The sequence below is a fragment of the Solanum lycopersicum genome, chromosome 8, assembly GCF_036512215.1.
Source record: "Solanum lycopersicum chromosome 8, SLM_r2.1".
Classification (NCBI taxonomy): Eukaryota; Viridiplantae; Streptophyta; class Magnoliopsida; order Solanales; family Solanaceae; genus Solanum; species Solanum lycopersicum.
This window is the reverse complement of record NC_090807.1, coordinates 29,240,478-29,262,725: the sequence shown is the minus strand read 5'-3', so window position 1 is coordinate 29,262,725 and position 22,248 is coordinate 29,240,478.

Here is a 22,248-nt window from a genome sequence, read left to right as displayed (position 1 = left end):
CATATTGATCATCATCTATTTACACATTCATGCTCAATCTAATACTTACAGAAATCATAGCCTACCTATAGGCTGATCTCGCGCTCTTTAAATCACTGTTCTAGATCTTTCCCTTCCAAACAATCTCTGAATGTTTTCATGAAATCAAGAATGAGATCATAAATTCAATATGGTAGTAGATAAACTAAAATCATCCAAAGCTTAGATGAACCAAATTTAAGAGAAAAGGATCAAATGCCCCCTCAAGCTTTGGCCATATTTCCAACAACACACTTAACCTTTGTGGGGTCCCATTACCCCCCTGAACCTTTTTTTTATATTAGTTCACCCTTAGACGTTCATGTGTCCACATAAACCAAATTTATAAAAAATGTTTGTATACACGCGCTGTACACGTATGTATTAGTGGACCCCACGACTTTACACGACTTACAAATTGAGACATATGACGAAACTTTACCTTTACTTTTTGAGAAAAGGGTCAAAACAAAAAGTTTAACTTTGACCTTTTCTTCTTTCTTCTTTCCCTTCTAATCAAAACTAAAATCCTTTCTTCTTTGTTCTTCCATTTGCGTTGATCTGCCATTGTTGTTGCTCGGAAAGCTTTCTTACTATTTCTTCTAAGAAAATGATTAGATCTTCACTAGTTGAATAATATTTTGTTGGTAGTGTTTGATTAGAGTTTTATTTTTACTGCGCATTCAAATGTTATTTTGACTGGTGTGCTATAATATGTATTTTATTAGGGCCTTTTAATGTTTATTAGGGTTATTCTTTACCAACTGAATGTTGTCTTGATATTTTAGTTTTGATGGTATTGTTTGATTAGGTTTTGTTGTACTGGCGTTCAAATGCCATTTTGATATGTGTGTCGTAGTATTAGGGGTTTTCATGTTGATTAGGGTTAGTGTTAATCGAAGTTTATTCAGTTCAAACAATTGATTAGGAACTTTCTTTTTTTTCTCCCTAGTTCTGCTGCTTCTGAATTTTTTAAGAAACTAAATATTTATTTACTTATTTTCGTAAACTTATACAGTCTTATTGGTAAAGTACAAGAGAGTTTAGAAAACATAGTTTCTCATTTCCTTACTAGTGTTACCTTGTCCAGGTAGGATATGAGTGGATTTACTTTGGTTACTTTAAGATGGTATCATAGTGGAGTCTTAGATTTGAGTAGTGGACAACCAGTTTACAGTGGTAGGCGAGTCACAGAGTGTTTGGATGTTGATGTGGATAAACTGTCCTATTTTGAACTAAGAGGGTACATAAAAGAAATGAGATACACAACAACTTGCACATATAGTATCAAACCTCCTAACAATGGCATTTTGGAAGATACTGATAAAGATATGGATATTTTAGACATAAGTTGTTCTTTGGAAGATGGAGATATTGCGGAGGTATATGTAACACACTTTATTGATGATGCAATTGTGGACTCCACCCCTATTTTATAAGAAAATGTCCCTCATGGGGATATGGAGGAATCTGGTTCAGCTTTTAATAAAGTAAATGACCAAAGTGTGGTAGGTGAAAACCCTTTTACTACCTTTGATACAAGATCTCGATCTACACCAACTCCTTTCACTACTCATGCTGCTACAGGATCTACTTCTACCCCAACTCCTCCCACTACAGTTGCTCCTCCTAAATTTCCTTCCACTACTACTCATTCCACTAAAAATCCTCCCATTATTATTACTATTGCTGCTCCTAGATCTCCTTCCACTTTTGAGCCTGTCACTGCTGCAAATCTTAGTTTTGAAGATATTGATGATCTAGTTTCAGACCCTACTGGATCTGGTTTCTTAGAAGAAGAGGGTTCTAATTATTCAACAGAAAATAGTGTTGAGTCTAAATGTGGATTGGTGGGATATGATAAGGAGGACTATGGTAATGATGTACATGAAGAGATTAGGGAGTTGAGGGTTTAAAAGAGATCTTTTCAAAGAAGAAAAAGAAAAGAGAGAGTATCAACTGATACTAAAGAGGTACCAGTAGGTGAAGATGAACTAGATATATGTTTTGATAAAACTCAAACAGGAAAAATAAGTGTTGAATGAAGATTAGGAGGTGATGAGACTTATTTTGCAAGTTTTGATGATGGAAGTTTTGAAATATATGAAGGTGAATTTAGTGATGAATGTGTTAAATTTGAAAGAGTAAATTTACCAAGAACTGTAAATTTACCAAGAAAAAAGAGGCCAAATAATCAGAAAATTATATATGATCCTACTGCCAAGAAAGTTGTATGGTAGTTGGGTATGGTCTTTGCAGATGTGAATGAGTTTAGAAAGGCAGTAAGTAAATATGCTTCCAAAGGAGAGTTCAAATAGACAAGTATGTGAATGAGCCAAAAATAGTTAGTTGTACGTGTAAAAAAAGGTTGTCCATGGCTTTTTTTGCATGTTTGACAAAACAACAAATGATTTCATGATAAAGACTTACAATCCAAATCATAATTGTAACAACACAATTTGTGTAATGCAAAGTTCATATATACACAGTTTTGAAAAAATATTAATGAGCAGCCAAATATAAGAGTTTTCAAGTTGCAAGGAGTTGATAAGGAAAAAAATTTAAATTCATGTTGGCAAGGCTACTGTTAGGAGGGCAAGAGCTAAAGCGTTGAAAGAGATCATGGGTGATCATGTTGTGGAATTTTACAAAATTCTTAACTATAAAGATGAACTGTTGAGGAACAATCCAGGGAGCACTTGTGCTGTTAAACTTGGTGAACCTGATTCTCTTGGTATGCTAGCATTTCAGAGCTTTTACCTATGCTTTGATCCATTGAATAAGGCATTCCAAAATTGCAGAAAGTTCATAGGATTAGATGGTTGTTTTCTTAAAGGAGTTTGTAGAGGACATTGTTAGTTGTTGTGACCAAAGATGGTAATAACCAGATGATTCCACTTGCTTGGACATTGGTTGAGTTAAAAAAAAAAGAGACATGGACATGGTTTATCAAAATGTTGAAGGAAGATCTAGGACTAGGAGATGGTGAAAATCTCACCCTGATTACAAATATGCAGAAGGTACGTGTACTATATTATTTTGTATTTGTCTTTATCAATTTTCATGTATTTGTTATTATAACATATCTAGATCTATTAGTGGGATTAATAGGAGCAATTCAAAATATTTTACTAGTTGCTGAACATAGAATGTGCTAGACATCTTAGTTGTTGAACATAGAATGTGCTAGACATCTTAGTTGTTGAACATAGAATGTGTGCTAGACACATCTTAGCTAACTAGGCTAAGGACTGGAGAGGTCTCCAAACAAGACAACAATTTTGGTCTATTGCAAGAGTACCTTTGAATCTCAATTGAGGAAAAATGTTGCAAAGATTGCTTGGTTCAAAAAAAATGATGGATGATCTTATGTATTACAAATAGAGTTCTTGCGTAAGGTTTAATTTACTACTCAAGTAAAATGTGATTCTGTAGGCAACAATAAGTCTGAGTGCTTTAATTCATGGATCTTGGCACCTAGACACAAGAAAATTATCACTATGCTTAAATACATCAGAGTAAAGATAATGACCAGAATAGCTAAGTTAAGAGAGTTTACAAATACTTAGATCCAATGTGTTTGAAGGTACTACAGGAGAATATTGATAGGTCAATGAATTGTAGTATTGAATTTAATGGATTTGATGGGTTTGAAGTAAGAGAATAACCATTTCAATACAGTGTGGATCTTGGTAGGTGGATTTGTAGTTGTAGGGTATGACAGTTAAAAGGCATACCATGTGCACATGTTGTGGCTGCCATTTACTTTAAGAAAGGTAAACCCCTTGACTACATTGACAACTGCTATAGTAAGGCAACTTACTTGAGGACTTATACCGATGTCCTTCAACTTGTAACTAACATGAAGACGTGTCCTAAATCTATTAACCCCACCGTTGCACCACCAAAAATAAAAAGCATGTATGGCAGGCTAGATAAACTTAGAAAGAAGGAAGCTGGTGAAAGTAAAAATATGGAAAGCTACCTAGAATTGGACTTTCCATGACATGTAATAACGGTAATGCTAGCCACAACAAAAGAGGATGTCCACAAAGGGTTGAGTCATCAATTAGGGAAGAACCATTAAATACATACAAGGGAAATGGCAAAATTTCATATTTAGGCAGACCAAAGGTAACATCTTTAACTTTATTTTGGTATGTGATATTAATATCAAATGTAATACTTACATTTATTTTTAAATATATGTATAGAAAGCATAAAACAGAAGGTGCGCATTCTAGAAAGAGGTCAAGAAGAGGACCACCTACATCACCTAGTGCATCTCCAGGACATGCAAAGAGGTAAAGAGGAAGGCCACCTGTTGTAGCACCTAGTGCATCTCCAAGACCTGCAAAGACGTCAAGAGGAAAACCACCTGCTGCACCTAGTGCATCTGCAACACCTACATAAGAGGAAGACCACTTGTCACACCTAGTGCACCTAATTCATCTACATTAACCGCAAAAAGTGCAAGATGAAGACCACCTGCAACACCTAGTGCACCTCCTACATGTACATCACTTGACAATAGTAACAAAGGAAGAAGAAGGGGTAAGGGAAACACAACCTCATACAAAGGGCAAGCAATCATTGGAATGGGTGTGTTTCAGGCTGAAAATGGATTCAAAGCTCTTAATGTAAGTGTTTTCTATTAATTTAATTACACTATTTTTTAATGTTTAACTACAAACTCACTCAGTAATTATTTCATACTTTGAATAAAGCCTGGGATGTCAAGTTGTAAGATCTTCTCTACTGGTACAAAAACGGTGATAAAATCTGCTGATGTTACTGGTTACAAACCAAGTACTGCACCCAAGTTGAAATGGAATGAAAAAGCAGCAATCTCAACAAGAAAACTTCATGAAATGAGAGAGGAACAAAGAAAATCAAGAGGAAGTAGTTCAAACAATCCAATCTAGGAAGTAATGATACTGCAGTACTTTTTAAGTAGGCATGAAAAACATTGCTCATTTTGAATGATGATGTATTAGTATTGAACATCAAATTCTATTTTTGTTTTGGTTTTTGGTTTTTGATTGTAATTTGACCTTATGTGAGGCCTGTTTTACAATCGATTATATCTATTAAGGGCCTTTTCTCTTACAAATTGTGTTATGTTTGTCCTTATTTGTTGCACTATAGACACTAATATAGACACTCTTACAAATGGTGTTCTGTCTATTAAATTCCTGGTTTATAATTGAAAAGATTCATGATATTGATATACAAAATTTCTAATATTACATATGACAATCAAAAGAGAGTTTCAACTCCTTTCACTAATCACTATTCACATACCTTATGACAATTAAATTAGTTGAATACTTGAATGAACCCTACTTCGAAATAGGTTGTTGATGAACAAGGCAACAACACAAATAAAAATACATAAAATACCTTCCAATCATATTTACACCATTTCAAATTTCTTCGTTTGAACCTCTTCTCTACTGTCAAATTACCAATCAAAACTTGTTGCTCATTGATTTGAATCTGTCTTTTCCAAACTTCATCTTCTAATTCTTTGATTTTGTTCACCAATTTTAGGAGGATAAATTGAGATCTTGGATCGATTTCTAATCTATATCTCTATCAAAAATAATTACAATTGTTCGATTGAAAAAATAGAAACAATATATTAACGTTATTAACATTCACATCAGTTAAACCCAACGAAATCAAAAAATTTAAGAAAATTCACATACACCATAGTAGGTGCAAAACCAAAATTATCTTCTAGGTTCGACTTCGACAAGAAGTTTGCAAATGCAACAAACTTCCATGTTTGTATCGTACTATGGTTTTGAGCATAGGGTTTGATTCTTCCATGCATAGATTATTCAGTTTCACGTTTGAAATTACTAACCCTAATTAACACAAAACAAAAAAATCAAGCTGTTGAATTTGGAAAAAAGTCAAGCTGAAATTCTAGAAAATTACAAACCCTCAATTCAATCTTAGTTGAAGAAGATACGACGACTTTTGTTAATAAGAGAAAATGGTGGATGAAGAACAAAGAAGAGAGCTTTTGTTCAAGAACAAAAGAGATGGAGATAAATGAATTGAGAAAAGATTAAATAATAAATGTATGGTTAAATAAAGAGTAAAGTTACCGTTGGGAGGCTTATTTGGACTCCACATGGACATTTTATTACGTTCTTACGCTTCTCACGGAGGTGAGTTCACATATGTGGACACATCAGCGTCTGAGAGTGCACTAATATAAAATAAAAAAAGGTTCAGGGGGATAATAGGACCTCTGCAAAGGTTAAGTGTGTATTTGGAAATATTGTTAAAGCTTGAGGGGGCATTTAACCCTTTTCTCCCAAATTTAAAGTCAAACAAGAACCATGGAATCAGTGCAACAAATTTAGGAATTGCCTTCTTCAAAAGGTCCTAAAGTATTCCTCGACTTGTGTCACAAAATATGACATAATTTGCGGTTTAAAACAGTGGAAACAACAACACGCAACGAAAACACAAATTTAAAAAAGAAGGGTAGCACCTTTCATGCCAATTTCAGATCTAACGAAGTGTAAACAACACAATCCAATCACTTTACCATGTATACCTCACAATTATAAGAGTGTGGGAATTCAAATTACAAATATTGGAGCTAAAACAAAGGAGATATGCAATCCTACCAAGGTAGGTCATGATTGACTTTTAATAAAGAGTCCAGGTCGGTGGCCTTTGCGATCACGAGGCCATCTAGATGCTAACAAATGCGATCACATGTGCATGAACACACACGCCAACCATTTGCAAACTCAAGGGTCTCAACAGGTAGCTAAGTGAAAGGCCTCAAAAACTTAGAAGGGGTATCCAAGACTCATTCGGAATCCTGTGCATACAACCCAATTATATTTTGCATCACAGATTCAAAGGAACCATCAAAACATCCATCTGAGATTATTTTGATAAAAAAAAGTTTTGATAAAAAATGGGTCTCTCACCCAATTTCTATTTTAAGTTGAAATTCACGAAGGTTCTTGAAATTATCTTGGAATCCTCAGGACCTAAGCGAAGGGTAGTGTTAGACCAAACTCAATGTTTTAGAGCTAACCACGATGATAAAATTCTCATTTGAGCTCATTTACTTAAAATGTTGACTAAAGTCATACTTAGGCCTCAATTTGAAAGTTAAAATGCCTAATTGCACAGACTCATGCAGAAAGCCTTGGGAGTCATGATGACTATGTTACTAGCATAAAATAACCATTATGGAGCTAATGGATCATCAAAATTGTATTCTGAGGACATCTTTTTTAACTTTGCGTAAAAATGACCATTTAAGGTTCCAAAGCTTCAAAACACTAAAACTCGCATTAAAACCAAACGAACGATCAGGTGACCGAACTGTCAGTTGCAACAAGTCATAAATGACTCTGTGTCTCTACATGAAATCTCTAAACGACGAAGAGGATTCATAAACACAAAAATTACTTGGAGGTCATTATATAATTATGCATATAATTTTTATTCGTGATACATTTTCTTATTATAAATATGTTTATTTAGAACTCTTTCAAAAGTCACGTAACAATTATTTTATATTGTTGCATAATTTTTATTTGCATATCTTACAATTAATTTTTTTAATATAAAAATTTAATATATTATTTTTTTTTCAAAAATTACTATTTTGTTGTTGAAATGAAATTTTCATACTATTTTTTTATATAATGTTTAATTAGCTATTAACATTCAACTGTTGAAAAAAAATGTCTTAATAATTTTGTCAGGATTCAAGCCTACGCCATGGACGTGGTTGACACTCGAGAACCATTGATGACCCTCAAGTGAACCTTCATCTTGATTGACTACAAGCGAAAGATTTCACCTTTATCTTGCCGTTAGTAGTTTTCCGATGTCGTGGGTTTTGTCCCGATGTCCTTCTATAATAGTAGAAGCTTCATAGATAGACAAAGTTGAGGAGTTTCAATGTTTAATTTTATTATTTTGAGTATTGTAAAGAATTTTAAAAAGGTTGAATATTCGAGTTTATTGAACTTATTTTAGTTTTAAGATTTTTATGTTTGAGTTACTCATATGTAATCAGCCATGATGAATGTTAGCTTGTGGACTAGCAATGGTTCTCGAGTTCCATCCACGTCCAGGATGTAGGCTCGGGTCGTGATATTTTCTTAATTAATTAGTTCTTATACTACGTTGTTTTAACCTTCACTAAGACCCCTATATAAGATTTTCAACCCCAAATTAACCCATTTAGTTCATTATTCCAAATTCACAAAAAGAATACCAAATTCCTCTCCAAATATTTGCTTTCTAGAAACTTGAAGAAGGATTCATCTAGGGTTTCAAGCCAAGGTCCCAATTCCTCCATTAAAGTCTAGCAATTGGAGTCAAGGTATGATAGTTTTCATCCATGAATTTCTTCCATCCATAGAGTTCCTAAATCTCTCTATTTCAAAAAGATAGAATTCCTCAATCGAGTTAGGGGTTTCTTCAATTATCATGGGTTCTTTTCATTGTTGATTTTAATTATTGAATTATGACCACTTATGCATGAATTGATGAGTTTATGATGATTTCCCCATGAAAACATGTGATTAACCTGTATTCAAGTAATGAATCATATGGTGTGGGATTTTGATCTTCAAGGAAGAGTTTTATGAAATTGAGCATGTATTGCAAGTTTTACATGTATTTATGATGAAATCCATATCTAACCATGTTTTCTAAGAGTTGATAATTGAAAGTGGATTTTGAACCTCAAGAGGTAAATTATAGGCTTATACATTGTTTTATGAAATTTATGCAAACATATTATGGGTAATTTGAGAGTAAAGTACCAATTTTGATGTTGTGTTGTGAAAGAATATTATCATAAACACATACTAGAACGACGGGAAAGATTTTCTCACATAAAAAAGATTTTTACGTTGAAAGACTTTCTTCCCTAATTGAATCAAAGGCAAGGAGCTATCTTAATAAAACTAGCTTGGTTTGGTTTTCCAAGTGCACTTTTCCATGATTAATGAAGTTAAGTAAGAGGCCGGATTTCTAGTAACAATCTCCTTATCCCTTAACTATTTTCCCCAATAAGTTTCCCTTAACTATTTTCCCCATAGGTTAATTAACTAGTGGATCCACTTAATCTAGAAGTTCATGATCCTTATTTTGGACAAGGAGGATAACCTTATTCGGTGTGGGAGACATTGGGGGATCATGTTATAGCTCACATGGTCTCTTCGTTGGTTAAAGCTAATTAAATAGATTGATTTCTTTTTAAAGTACTTCTATTTTTTGGATTGTTAAAAGATAAAACTAGATAACTTTTTTTCCCTATTGAAGTTGTTTCAAACTTTGTAAATATATAAAGTATTGACTTCATTTTGCGCTTATGACCAAAAAGAATAAAAGAAGCAACAAGCATTATATAGGATAAGTTTAAATTGTGTTTGGTTATATGTTACAAAGAATATTTGAAATAATGTTCATGTTTGCATGTTCTTCAATACACTTCAAAAGTTAAACATGAAGTGAAAAGTACGTTATAACCTATTTTCAAAATTTAAAATACAATTTAAGTTTGATTTGAAATTCTTATTGCTCTCTCCTACTTTCTCTCACTTTCTCCCCTCTTTCGTTTCAATTCCCCTCGCTCCCACACTCTCTCTCCCTCTCTTTGTGTCACGACGCGAGAGCACCCTCTATTCGTAACATGGCGTATTTGATCCCGAAAAGATCTTATACAATCCCTTAGCATTAATTACATAAAAACATAGAAAATACGGAATAATTTAAAACATTCTTTAAAACATAACTCGAAAAGTGTTTCATAAAAGCGGACGTCTTTCTAACATCATTGTCTCAAACCATCTATGAATGACATGAATAAATGCCTTGGGACGCAGCCCACATAAAGTCTAGAAAATAAAAGTAAACTACATAAAGGTAAATGGATATTGTCCTCAAAGATATGATCAGGACTCACCAAGATCTTCAATCTTTTAAATCCTTGAAATTCTAGTCTCCAATAGCAACTCAAAGATCTAACCCTACATTTGGATAGAATGTAGGCAATATGCGTTACTACAAAGGTACTAAGTATGAAAGCTATCATAACATCACAAGAGCATCTCAAATGGTTAGTCAAAATAAGACATAGACATAAGAGACAATAACATATCATAAGCATAATCTCCAACATAAGCATCATATAATACAAGTGAACCTAAGACATAGTAAATGAGCATAGGAGAAACATAACATACATGGAATGGTCTTTACTTAGAGCTACAAGGTTACACACCTCAACATTAAGATTTCATACTACAAGTGAACTATTTCACAAGCCACCTCAAAGTATACTTGTGCCATGCAAGGATAGCATTCCATACTACCATCCAAACTAAGTACCTCTCTTTGGTCATTCTTGGTCATAGTTCACTCTCATAGTCAAGACCTAGGTTTACATGTCATCTTAACATAGTCTATATACATGGTCTATTCTAAATATTCTCTATGCCATAAGGGTACCATACTTCTAGGTAACCCCAAGACACACTTGTGCAATGCATGAAAGACATCTCATACTATCCTTCACACTAAGCATAGCCTTGAAGTCATCCTAACCATATCCACCCTAATTTGTCCTCATCATTAATTTCACCCTCTTACTAAGAAATCTCTCTCCTTTAGTCAACTATAACTAGGAAAGGCAACTCGAGTCCAATCCTATCTCAAATCTTCTCTTTAGTGATCCTAAGTCATACTTTGTGCAATGCACTCATAGCACACCATAATACTAATCATGCTAAGTATTACTTTTAGGTCCTATTACTAGGTCTTTTTGGTTGGAACCTAATTCCTCCCTTTAACTCTAGAACAATATGAGTTACTCTTTCTCAAGAACATCTTAGTTCATTATTAAGTTGAACCCTAAGAGATACTTCATTAAGTAAGTCTAAGTTCCTTATTCACATGGACCCTATGAGATACTTCTTTAAGTATGTCTAAGTCCATCTAAATTCATGAACACTATGAGATACCACTTTTGATATGTCTAATTTCATCTACACTCATGAACACTACGAGTTACTTCATTAAGTAAGTTTTAGTTCATTATGCTTTGGAACACTATGAGATGCTTCTCAAGCATGTCTTAGTTCATAGCATATGGAGACCTCTACTATGAAACCTTGACTCAACTACGTGAAGGATCCCGTCTCATGAGACCTAACTTTGGGAAAACCTACACTCTACTATGTAAGAGTTTCCCCTTAAACTTGGATAGTCCTCACATCTACTAGGTGTGGCTCTCCTTTTTTCTTGGAGTTCAGACCCTTTCTTGTGTGACACTCCTTCTCATTGGCATATCCACTTGGAGTCAAGCATATACTCCAAGGTTTACTTGTTAAACTTTGCTTAACACTTACTTCTCATGGAAGGATGTCCTTGACAACCTAGACATGCTCAAGTGAATCCTATTACTTCATACATTCAAGCTTTCCTAAGATAGATTAGGTGATTATAGGCCTTTCACCATAATCCAACCTATTAGACTTCTATCATCTTTTAGACTCTACTCTCGAGCCTTAAAGATCACTAGGTAATCACATTAGCCTCACCCTAATGCCCTATCCATCATGATCACAAACCCTACTCTCAAGGTTTCCTTCTTAATATCTTCTTTATAGCTAGATTTCATGGAGATTTGATCACATCTCCCAATACTAGGTAATTCAAGTCTTACTTGATCATAAAAGTTCAATTTTATCATTATAAGTTAAGATCCTTCTTATTCAATCAAACCTAGTTCAATTCATGTTTAGATGATCCTAAGAATGATCAATTAGTATTCAAGACAATTAAAATAAGAAGATGAATTTAGAACTTTCAACCTTGCCTGTAATGACTTAAACTCACAATGATCACCTTCATCGTTCTAGATTAGGATTCATCAAGGAATTCACATGAAATATCATATAATCATTTTATAAACGTAATTCAAACATAATTGAATGTTATCCATAACTTTTGAATCATAATCAAGACTTACCCACCCTTGCTAGATTGGGGTATTTTGGATTTACAATTATGTACAATAAATATAGTGGAAAATGTGAAAACCAAAATCAGAAAAGAAACATAAGAGAAAATTATCCTAGATTTTCACAATTCAATCAACACACTAAGAAGACTCTTAGTTTGTGAATTGCACTATATTTTCTTTGAGAGACAGAAGTTCATCTTGTGGTTGTTCAGTTTTTGAGTGAATCTACAACAAAGTTATTGTCAACGATTTCCATTTGCAATTATTAATAGACACATCCTATTGTTGTTTTGCCATTAAAACCTACTCATATGAAAATATTATGTATAATTTTTATCCTCTGTTGAGACTTAAAACTTTAATCTCATGTAGTTTATTTCAACTTTATTAATTAGCTAGTATGTCACGTGGGTTCATCATCTAGCTAACTTTTAAAAGGCGAGCATAGCCAAATTATGTATTTTTAATGTCTAAATTTTATGACCTACTTTTTTTAGCCAATTTTAAAATAAGAAGTTTGATGAATCCATTTCCTAGAATTAGAACTAACCTTTATTCCCATTTAAAATGCGAACATCGGAGCCACAGTGGGTGTACTGGAAGGGATGATGGTTGGGTACTCATAATAGGTTATTTCACATGCATTTGATTGTAATAGGTCATCATCATTCATTCATTTGGTAATTTTGTTTAATTATTACCGTGATAAAAATCATTTTCACCGTTCAATTTTGTTTCTTAATATCAAATGTCACCCTCAACCTTGAAGTATAATCAAATTTCCCTTTTATACTAATCAAAATTTTAAAAACCTATTATATCTTTTCATTATCAATATATACTTTTTTCGAAAAAAGAATCATGATATTTTCATTTTCTTAGATTCATCTAACAATTTTTCATAAAAGCATGAATATTAATATATTTTGGATGAGTAAATAAGAAATATTAGTTAAGTATATAAGCTAATGATGCTCTACAATGACGTAAATTATTATAATGAGAAAACTGATTTTATCAATAATAATCGAAATTCGGATATTTATACGAGTGAAAATAATAGAGAACAATAATTATACACATATTAATAACTATACAAATATATATTGATGTAGAAAATATAAATTAATTTATTTAATTAAGGTCATCTTTTCAAAGATTGTATTCTTTAGATTTTAAATTATTTTAAACTATAATTATGCCTTTATGTAATAAATCATTAATGCTAATCAAAATTTGCTTATTTATGTAGACAATAAAATGCTCTCGCCTCGACATTTATAGTACTTGATCCTTATTCTAAAAATAATTGTTTTAATTTATTAGTTCAATTTATTTTTATCATTAGTACTAAATAACTACACAAATTAATAGTAGTTAATAAAGTTTTCAAATATTATCAATAATGTTAGTTTAGTAAAACACACCTTTGATTCAATTTTTTAGGGGGTATTAACTCAAGAGGGATCAAATAATATAAAATGCATGGAGTAAAGAATGGAGAAAGTAAATGATATATATATATATAGGGATTAAAATCGCTATTTTCCCTATCTAGTATAAATAATTTAGGGGAACTTCAGCTTTTTAAAAAAAATAAATTAAGAATGTAAACTTTATTCAAGCTAGTGGATTATATGTTTATATATATGTAATCTAGGGAATATTGACTCATACCGCAGTTGTAGCCTCTAAGTGGGATTTGAATTTGCCCATGTGATTAAGACTATCAAGGTTTGATGTTTTTCAATTATTGAATGATGGACAGCTCAACAACATGCTTATATTCTTTAAAATTGGGTACTAATATAATTTACATTTAGAATTAGATGCTGTTAAGCTTTTCAAAAGCTCACAATGCATGGAATAAGCTTTGAGCATTGAGTGTCTTCTTTTGGGTTTCTGCATAACCTTTTTCTTATAATACAAAAAGTATATTGATTATTTTGGTTTGAATGGGATCTTCTATTCCCCCCCCCCCCCCTCCCATTTCTTTTGCCTTTTAAATTCAAAACACTACAAAGAAAAGTTTCAAAACCTAATTATTTTTTATAGGATCAAAAGATATTCTATTTGATAAATTAAATGAATTTCTTTTTGTTGTGATTATCATGTAAATTATTTTAAATTTTGGGGGATGTGTGCTAAAATACTTTTTCCCTTGAGTGAATAGCAAAATGTGTTTGGGATGGGAAAGATTCTATTGAATATTTAAAAATGACAATATTTTAGCAATTACTAAGCAGAGAAGGGTCTAAAACGTCTCTCAACCATTTGAATTGAAACAAAATTACCTTTATCCACCTTTGGATCCCCAAATATCCAGACGTCAATTTTTTGACTCAAAAATACCCTTATATCTAACGGTCATACTCATAAGAAAGATATAGGGCAAGTTTGTACCAAATATCATAGTTTGAGGTCATTTTAGTCTCTTTATTCGTTAAAATAATTTGAAATTACTTAATATATGAGCTCACATACTTAACTTGATATTTAATTTCATTGTAGATTAAAACTAAAAAAAAATAGGCAGATCGTGTTCACCATTTTTTTTTCAATTTATGACAAACAAGAAAGAAAAAAAGGAAGAAATAATGATGACACTTATATATAAATAATTAGTTTAATAAAAGATAATTGTTATTAAATAAATAAAAGTAATTAACTAAACTAAATAAGAACAAAAAAAATGAGAAGAGAGAATTGTATGATGCTCATTGATATAAGGAATTGAGAGAGGGAGGACATAATCATATCTATTTTCACTATAATATGACCATTTTATAGGCCTAGGAAATGAATTGTTTGGGCAAAAGCAAGAGCTATCGTAAGAATCCGGTTGTAGAGCTGTTTGTAAGTTGCTTATAAGAATCTGCTTAAGGAGATGTTTCTAAGTTGCCTTCTTGATTTTAAACTTATTCAGAAAAATGTGTAATTGGTATCTACAATATAATGTATTAACTACTCATTGGAGTTCATCATAGATAATGCGCCCTGTTAAAATCTTAATAAGAAAAACCCTGTGGGAAAAGTCCTGAAGGAAAAAGAGTACGCATTGTTGGCATCAAATTTTGACCCTCCACAATATAGATTAATCATCGACCTTCTTCAATTTCAGACGATTTATAATTAGTTTTAAAATATTTCAAAAATAAATAAATTAATAATAGTTTGCTGATTATTTTAATAGTTTTTCATTTTAATAAATTTTAAATAATATATATGTTTTAAATAATTATGTATATAATTAGTATATTTTATGAATATCCAAAAATCTTCTAAAAAGATTGCTCTGATACCAATTTTGGGTGGAAGCGGAATTAAAAGAATTCAGAGTGAGAGAGAGAGATGCATTTGAAACAGGGATGATCTTATTATGAGGGAAAGCCCTCTATTTATACACAAAAACTTTACACCTTTGGCCAAAATGACCGACACTTACTTTACACTTGGCTTTTTTATATTTGGCCGACACAAAAAACAAAAAACTTACTGTTACTAATGGCCTATTTTTTATTATTGGCTGACATACTTTTACAATACTTTTTTACATATGCCTGATATTCAGCCGACACAAACGATAAACACTAAAAACAAAATACTTTACTTTATACGCAGATATCTAATAACAAAATACTTTTTTTTATCTTGTATGAATCTTCTTTGATATAGCTTGCTTTATTTGTTTTGTCATTATCCCTAATCAACTGCTGGTATTACGTTATCTTCTCCGTTACACTTGGAGCATCTATGATCTGGGTATTTGTTGCTGATAAGTTTACAATATCTTACTAATAACTCCTCTGAAATAAATTCTTTCTTCAAGGCTCTTGTAGTTGGTTGCTCTTCTGGCTTTAGTAATGACAAAATCCATTGCTGGACTTCATCCATATCTGATTTCCTTAGCTCTTTGGTGTTCGAATAAATCATTACTTGATCTCGTGCATAATAACTCCAAATAGCATTGCCATTTAAATAATTATTGGCTAACTCTTGTATAATTGTTGCTATTCCAATTATCCTTTTATTCGCATAAAAGTTTGGTATTTCTATCTTTGGTATCTCGATTTGTTTCTCTATCTCTTCCGGTATAATCATATCTCTGGTCAGGCCTATCTTTACAACTTGTATTGGCGACTTTATCTCCTCGTATAATATCTCAGCTGGTGCTGTGTAGAATTTTATATAAAATAGGTTTCCTTTAGTAATTATCTTATATGTCACAAATGCTCTATGTAATTCCGGTATTCCAATTATTTCTTCTCCGGTATATGTATATACTGTATTTAGTAATCCATAACTATAACATGTTTTAACTAAATTTGGACTGGTTTTAGGTTGTGCTATAAGTTTGTTATATCCCTGTAACTTCTGGGTTATATAGTCTTCTTCGGGGGTTTTTGTTTCCGTAGATCTTGGGTTCAAGTTTAAATATATCTGGATTTTGTATATGTTTTCGATGTAGGACTGCGTAATGTAGTTGTATCTCTTTTTGTCATTCTGTAGACTAACTGCATATGTGGATGTTTGTGGTTCCACGGGTAGTTGGTTTAAATTTGTATTTTGTGGTTTCTCACTATCTTTTTTGCTCGTACCTGCAGCTGTATTTAAACAAACTTTGTTATGGGTTTTTGGAGTTTCCCAACGTCTCCTTCTAGTTCTGGTTGTTTACCGTCCGCCGAATGACGTAGCTCCGCATGTTTATAGTCATGCTGCTGACTGTTAGCTTTTCCTTTCAGATCTTGTACATCTGCTTCTATCTTTTCTATTTTTTGGCATAGATTTGTCATTATAGCCAATAGGTCTTTCATTGTATCTTTCTCTTGAGAGGTAGTCTGCAACAACATTTTTATCAGTTTTGATTACCTCAATTGTAAATGTAAAATTCAATATATTTAATACTAATCTTCTTATTTCTTTTGTTGTAACTGAATCATCTACCTTTTTAGTTATCCACCATTTTACCTGTGTGTTATCTGTCCTTACAATAAATTTATTGTAAACAATATATAGTTCGAATGCTAATAAACATCTATATATTGCAAATAATTCCTTTCTATTTATCTCCCATTTCGTTTGTGCTTCAGTATATGTTCCTGAGTAATACCTGCAATGATGTTCTATCTTTTCTTTGTTATATTTATATTTTAGTACTCCTCCGTAACTGTGATCACTTGAATCTGTCTCAACTATATATGTAAATGCTTTACTTTCATCAGGAAAGTATAGTTTTGGTAATTTTTTACATAATTTTAATATTTTTTATATGTTCTTTATCTTTATCGTCAAAATAATATTCAACGTCCTTTTTAAGTTTTTTATGTAGTGGTTTTAAATGTTCTGCTAATTTTTGTATATATTCTCTTACTTGGTTTCCTAATCCTAAAAATGATTGTAATTTCTTTTTTGTATCTATATTTTCGTTAAGGGTAATTATTTTTTGTATTATATGAGTTTGCATTTTTATTCCATTTTTGTCTATTTGTATTCCTAGAAATTCTACCTGTGGTTTCATTATTTCTGCTTTACTTTTACTTAAGCTTATACCTGAATGTTTAATTATATGTATGAATTTTTCTAATAATCTTATATGTTCTTCTTGTGTTTTAGAATATAATAATATGTCATCTATGTATACAATGGAATTTTCTGATTGGTTAAAGTAGTTATCCATGAAATGTTGATATCTACCTGGTGCATTTTTATATCCAAATGGTAATACATTCCATTCATAGAATCGTTGTGGTACTATGAATGCTGTTAATTGTTTAGATTCTTCTTCTAATTTTAGGTGGTAAAATCCTGATTTGCAATCAATTTTACTAAAATAGTTGTATCCTTGTATTTGTCTTATCTTTAATATTTTATTTGGTATTGGGTAGTTATATATTTTAGTTTTGGCATTTAAATTTCTGTAATCTATGACCATTCTACTTTTACCTCTTTTTTGTTCACTGTGTTTTATAACTATAAATGTTGGGCTTGTGTGTTTGCTATTACTCTCTTGTATGTAATTGTTTTTTAATAGTTCATTTATATGTATTTTAAATTCTTTTAAATCATCAAAGTTATATTTTAATGGTTTTTGTGTTATTATACTATTTTCGTCTATTAATTCAATTTTTACTTTTGTCTTATGTTTTTCCCATCCTTGTAGTGGATCTTCATTATATAATTGTTCTAGTTGTTCATTAATTATTCTGACACTTTCTATTGTAAATATAATGATTTCTAATTGTGTTATTTGTTTTTCATTTATATTTTCCATTTCCTGGTGTCACGACCCAAATCCGGGCCGCGACTGGCACCCAAACTTACCCTCCTATGTGAGCGAACCAACCAATCTAAACCTTAACATTTCAATGTAACATCAACAAAAAATAATGCGGAAGACTTAAACTCATTAATAAAAACCAATTCAATAACTATCAATATTCAACATCTATAATTCCCAAAACCTGGAAGTCATCATCACAAGAACATCTACTTTAAACTACTAATTCTAAGAGTTTCTAAAAGCTAAAAATACATAAGAAGCTAGTCCATGCCGGAGGTTCAAGGCATCAAGACATGAAGGAGAAAATCCAGTCCAAGCTAGAAGCGTTAGCTCACCCTGAAGATCCGGTGTGACGAAGACTGGCTTGAGTTACTGTTGAGTCGAAGATGACGGCACGTTTGCTGCACTCCACAAATAACAAGAAGAAAAACATAAAAGTAGGGGTCAATACAAACCACGGGTACTGAGTAGATATCATCGGCCAACTCAAAATAGGGAACAGTATGTATTAAGCAATATCATAAAATCAACTAATATCCTTAGCATGCAGCATTTATAGTTACCATAACCCTTGGTTACAACACCAAGCACATCAATGAGGACTCTCACCTCCTCATCATGCTCATTTGGGAATTTAGTTCATTAGATTGGATATATTATCATATTTCAAGATTTATTATCTTTATTCCCCTCGTGTCGGTACGTGACACTCCGCTCCTCAATATACTATCCTAGTGTCGGAACGTGACACTCCGATCCATATTCTATCCTGGTACCGGAACGTGGCACCCGATCCATATTCTATCTGGTGTCGGAACGTGACACTCCGATCCTCATATACTATCCTGGTACCGAAACGTGGCACCCGATCCATATTCTATCCTGGTGTCGGAACGTGACACCCGATCCATATTCTATCCTGGTGTCGGAACGTGACACCCGATCCATATATTCTATCCTGGTACCGGAACGTGGCACCCAATCCATATATTCTATCCTGGTACTGGAACGTGGCACCCGATCCCCTAATCTCACCACTTTCGTTCATCAAGCCTTCTTTTCAAGGCATCATCATCAACAAAGTAGATTAGGGTTTCTTTTCAAGATTTGAGATTCAATAGCTTCATCATGCTTATTTATTCACAATTACCTAATCACAGCACTCATGCAAGCATACAATTAAGCATATAGAAGGTTTACAATACTACTAACACATATCATTCGCTATTAAGAGTTTACTACGAATAGCATGAAATAACCATAACCTACCTCCACCGAAGAATTGAAATCAACAAGCTATCTTCTCAGAATCCTTGCTATCCTCTTCGTTTCTCTCTCTTTCTACTCGTTCTCTTTCTTTTTTCTGTCTCTTTTTGTTCTTTCTTATTTTTTTATTCAAACCCTCTTTCTTTTACCCTAATTAGTATATAATTAAGAATAAAAGATGGCAATAATACCCCACTAATTAACTTAGGGTTACCTCTTTTAACCCCCAAGAATTTGAGTTATTAATATAAACCCACGAAATCTATAATTAAGGAAAGAATAGTCCCAAAACGTCCCTTAAAACGTGTAAGGAAATCCGATTCTGCCTGGGATTTGCGCAACCTGTGACGGGCCGTCGTGCCTGCGACGGTCCGTCCTGCAGGTCGTCGCAAAGTTCAGAGAATGGATTTTCACTGAAGTCTCCGTGACGGTCCGTCACACCTGTGACGGTCCGTCCTGCCATTCCGTCACGAAGTTCAGAGAGTCGATTTTTAGTACCCAATTTCAGATTTTCTAAGTGTTTTGAAACGAGACCCTGCGACGGTCCATCGTGGGGTCCGTCGCTTCTGCCAGTTTTTCCTGAATTGAAGTCTGTTGCTCAAAACGACTAAACAGGTCGTTACAATAGATACCAATTTACCCATCGTTCGTCCCCGAACGATCAAAAGAAGGAAAACAAGGGCGAAAAGGAGTACCTGAATCTGTAAACAGATATGGGTATTTTTCTTGCATATCCGCCTCCTTCTCCCAAGTGGCTTCTTCAACGGGTCGATTCTTCCATTGCACCTTGATGGATGCAATCTCTCTTGACCTCAACTTGCGAACTTCTCTATCTAAAATAGCAACAGGCTCCTCCTCATAAGACAAGTTCTCATCAAGCAAAATTGAATCCCAACGGATGATGTAGTTTCCATCCCCATGGTATCTTTTCAACATCGACACATGGAATACCGGGTGTACTCCGGACAGCCCTGGAGGCAAGGCTAACTCATAAGCCACCTCCCCTACTCGCTTAAGTACTTCAAATGGTCCAATGTACCTTGGACTTAGTTTACCCCTTTTTCCAAACCGCATCACCCCTTTCATGGGTGAAACTTTCAACAAGACTTGTTCACCCTCCATGAACTCTAAGTCTCTAACCTTTCGATCTGCATATTCTTTTTGTCTACTTTGCGCCGCTAGAAGCTTTTCTTGAATGGACTTCACTTTCTCTATCGAATCCCTCAAAAGGTCAGTACCCCAAGGCCTAACCTCAAATGCGTCAAACCAACCAATGGGAGACCTACATCTCCTACCATACAATGCTTCAAATGGAGCCATATCAATGCTTGAGTGATAGCTATTATTGTATGAAAACTCCGCTAAGGGTAGGAAGCTATCCCAATGACCACCAAACTCTATCACACACGCATGAAGCATATCCTCCAACACTTGAATCGTTCTCTCAGACTGACCATCGGTCTGAGGATGGAACGCAGTACTAAGGTCCAACCTAGTACCCAATTCCGCCTGCAATGTTTTCCAAAACGTAGAAGTAAACTGCGTACCTCTATCTGATATGATGGATAATGGAACCCCATGCAATCGCACCACTTCCGAGATGTAAAGTTTGGCTAACTTTTCTGCATTGTAAGTCACCTTGACCGGAATGAAATGAGCAGATTTAGTTAGCCTATCAACAATCACCCAAATGGAGTCATACTTACCCATTGTCTTCGGAAGGCCAACCACAAAGTCCATTGCAATTCTTTCCCACTTCCATTCAGGAATGGGCATTCTCTGAAGTGTTCCTCCGGGCCTCTGGTGTTCACTTTACTTGTTGACAGTTTGGACACTTGGCAATAAAGTCAACAATATCACGCTTCATTCTACTCCACCAAAAGTGTTGCTTTAGGTCACGATATATCTTGGTTGCGCCCGGATGTATAGAATACCTTGAACTATGAGCCTCTGTCAGAATAGTGTTGATCAAACCATCGACGCGGGGTACACATACCCTTCCCTTGATTCTCAAAACACCTTCCTCATCGATTTGTGCTTCCTTAGCCTCTCCTCGCAATACTTTATCTTGAATTCTGCGCAGTTTCTCATCATCAAACTGTTTTCCCTTAATTTTGTCAAGAAAAGAAGATCTTGACTCCACACAAGCCAAAAATCCTCCCTTCTCATTTACTTCTAATCTCATCAAGTCGTTAGCTAGAGTTTGAACCTCTCTAGACAATGGGCGTCTAGAAGCTTGCAAGTGAGCTAGACTTCCCATGCTTCCCGCCTTCCTACTTAAAGCATCCGCTACAACATTCGCCTTCCCCGGATGATACAAGATAGTGATATCGTAGTCCTTTAGTAACTCCATCCATCTCCTCTGTCTTAAGTTCAAATCTTTCTGAGTAAAGACATACTGAAGGCTACGATGATCCGTGTAGACCTCACACTTAACCCCATATAAATAGTGTCTCCATTGCTTTAATGCAAACACTACCGCAGCCAATTCCAAATCATGAGTTGGATAGTTACGTTCATGCACCTTTAGTTGACTTGAAGCATAAGCAATCACACTCTTCTCTTGCATTAGTACTGCACCCAAACAAGAATAGGATGCATCGCAATAAACAATGAAGTTCTTACCCTCTACTGGCAAGGTAAGGATAGGTGCGGT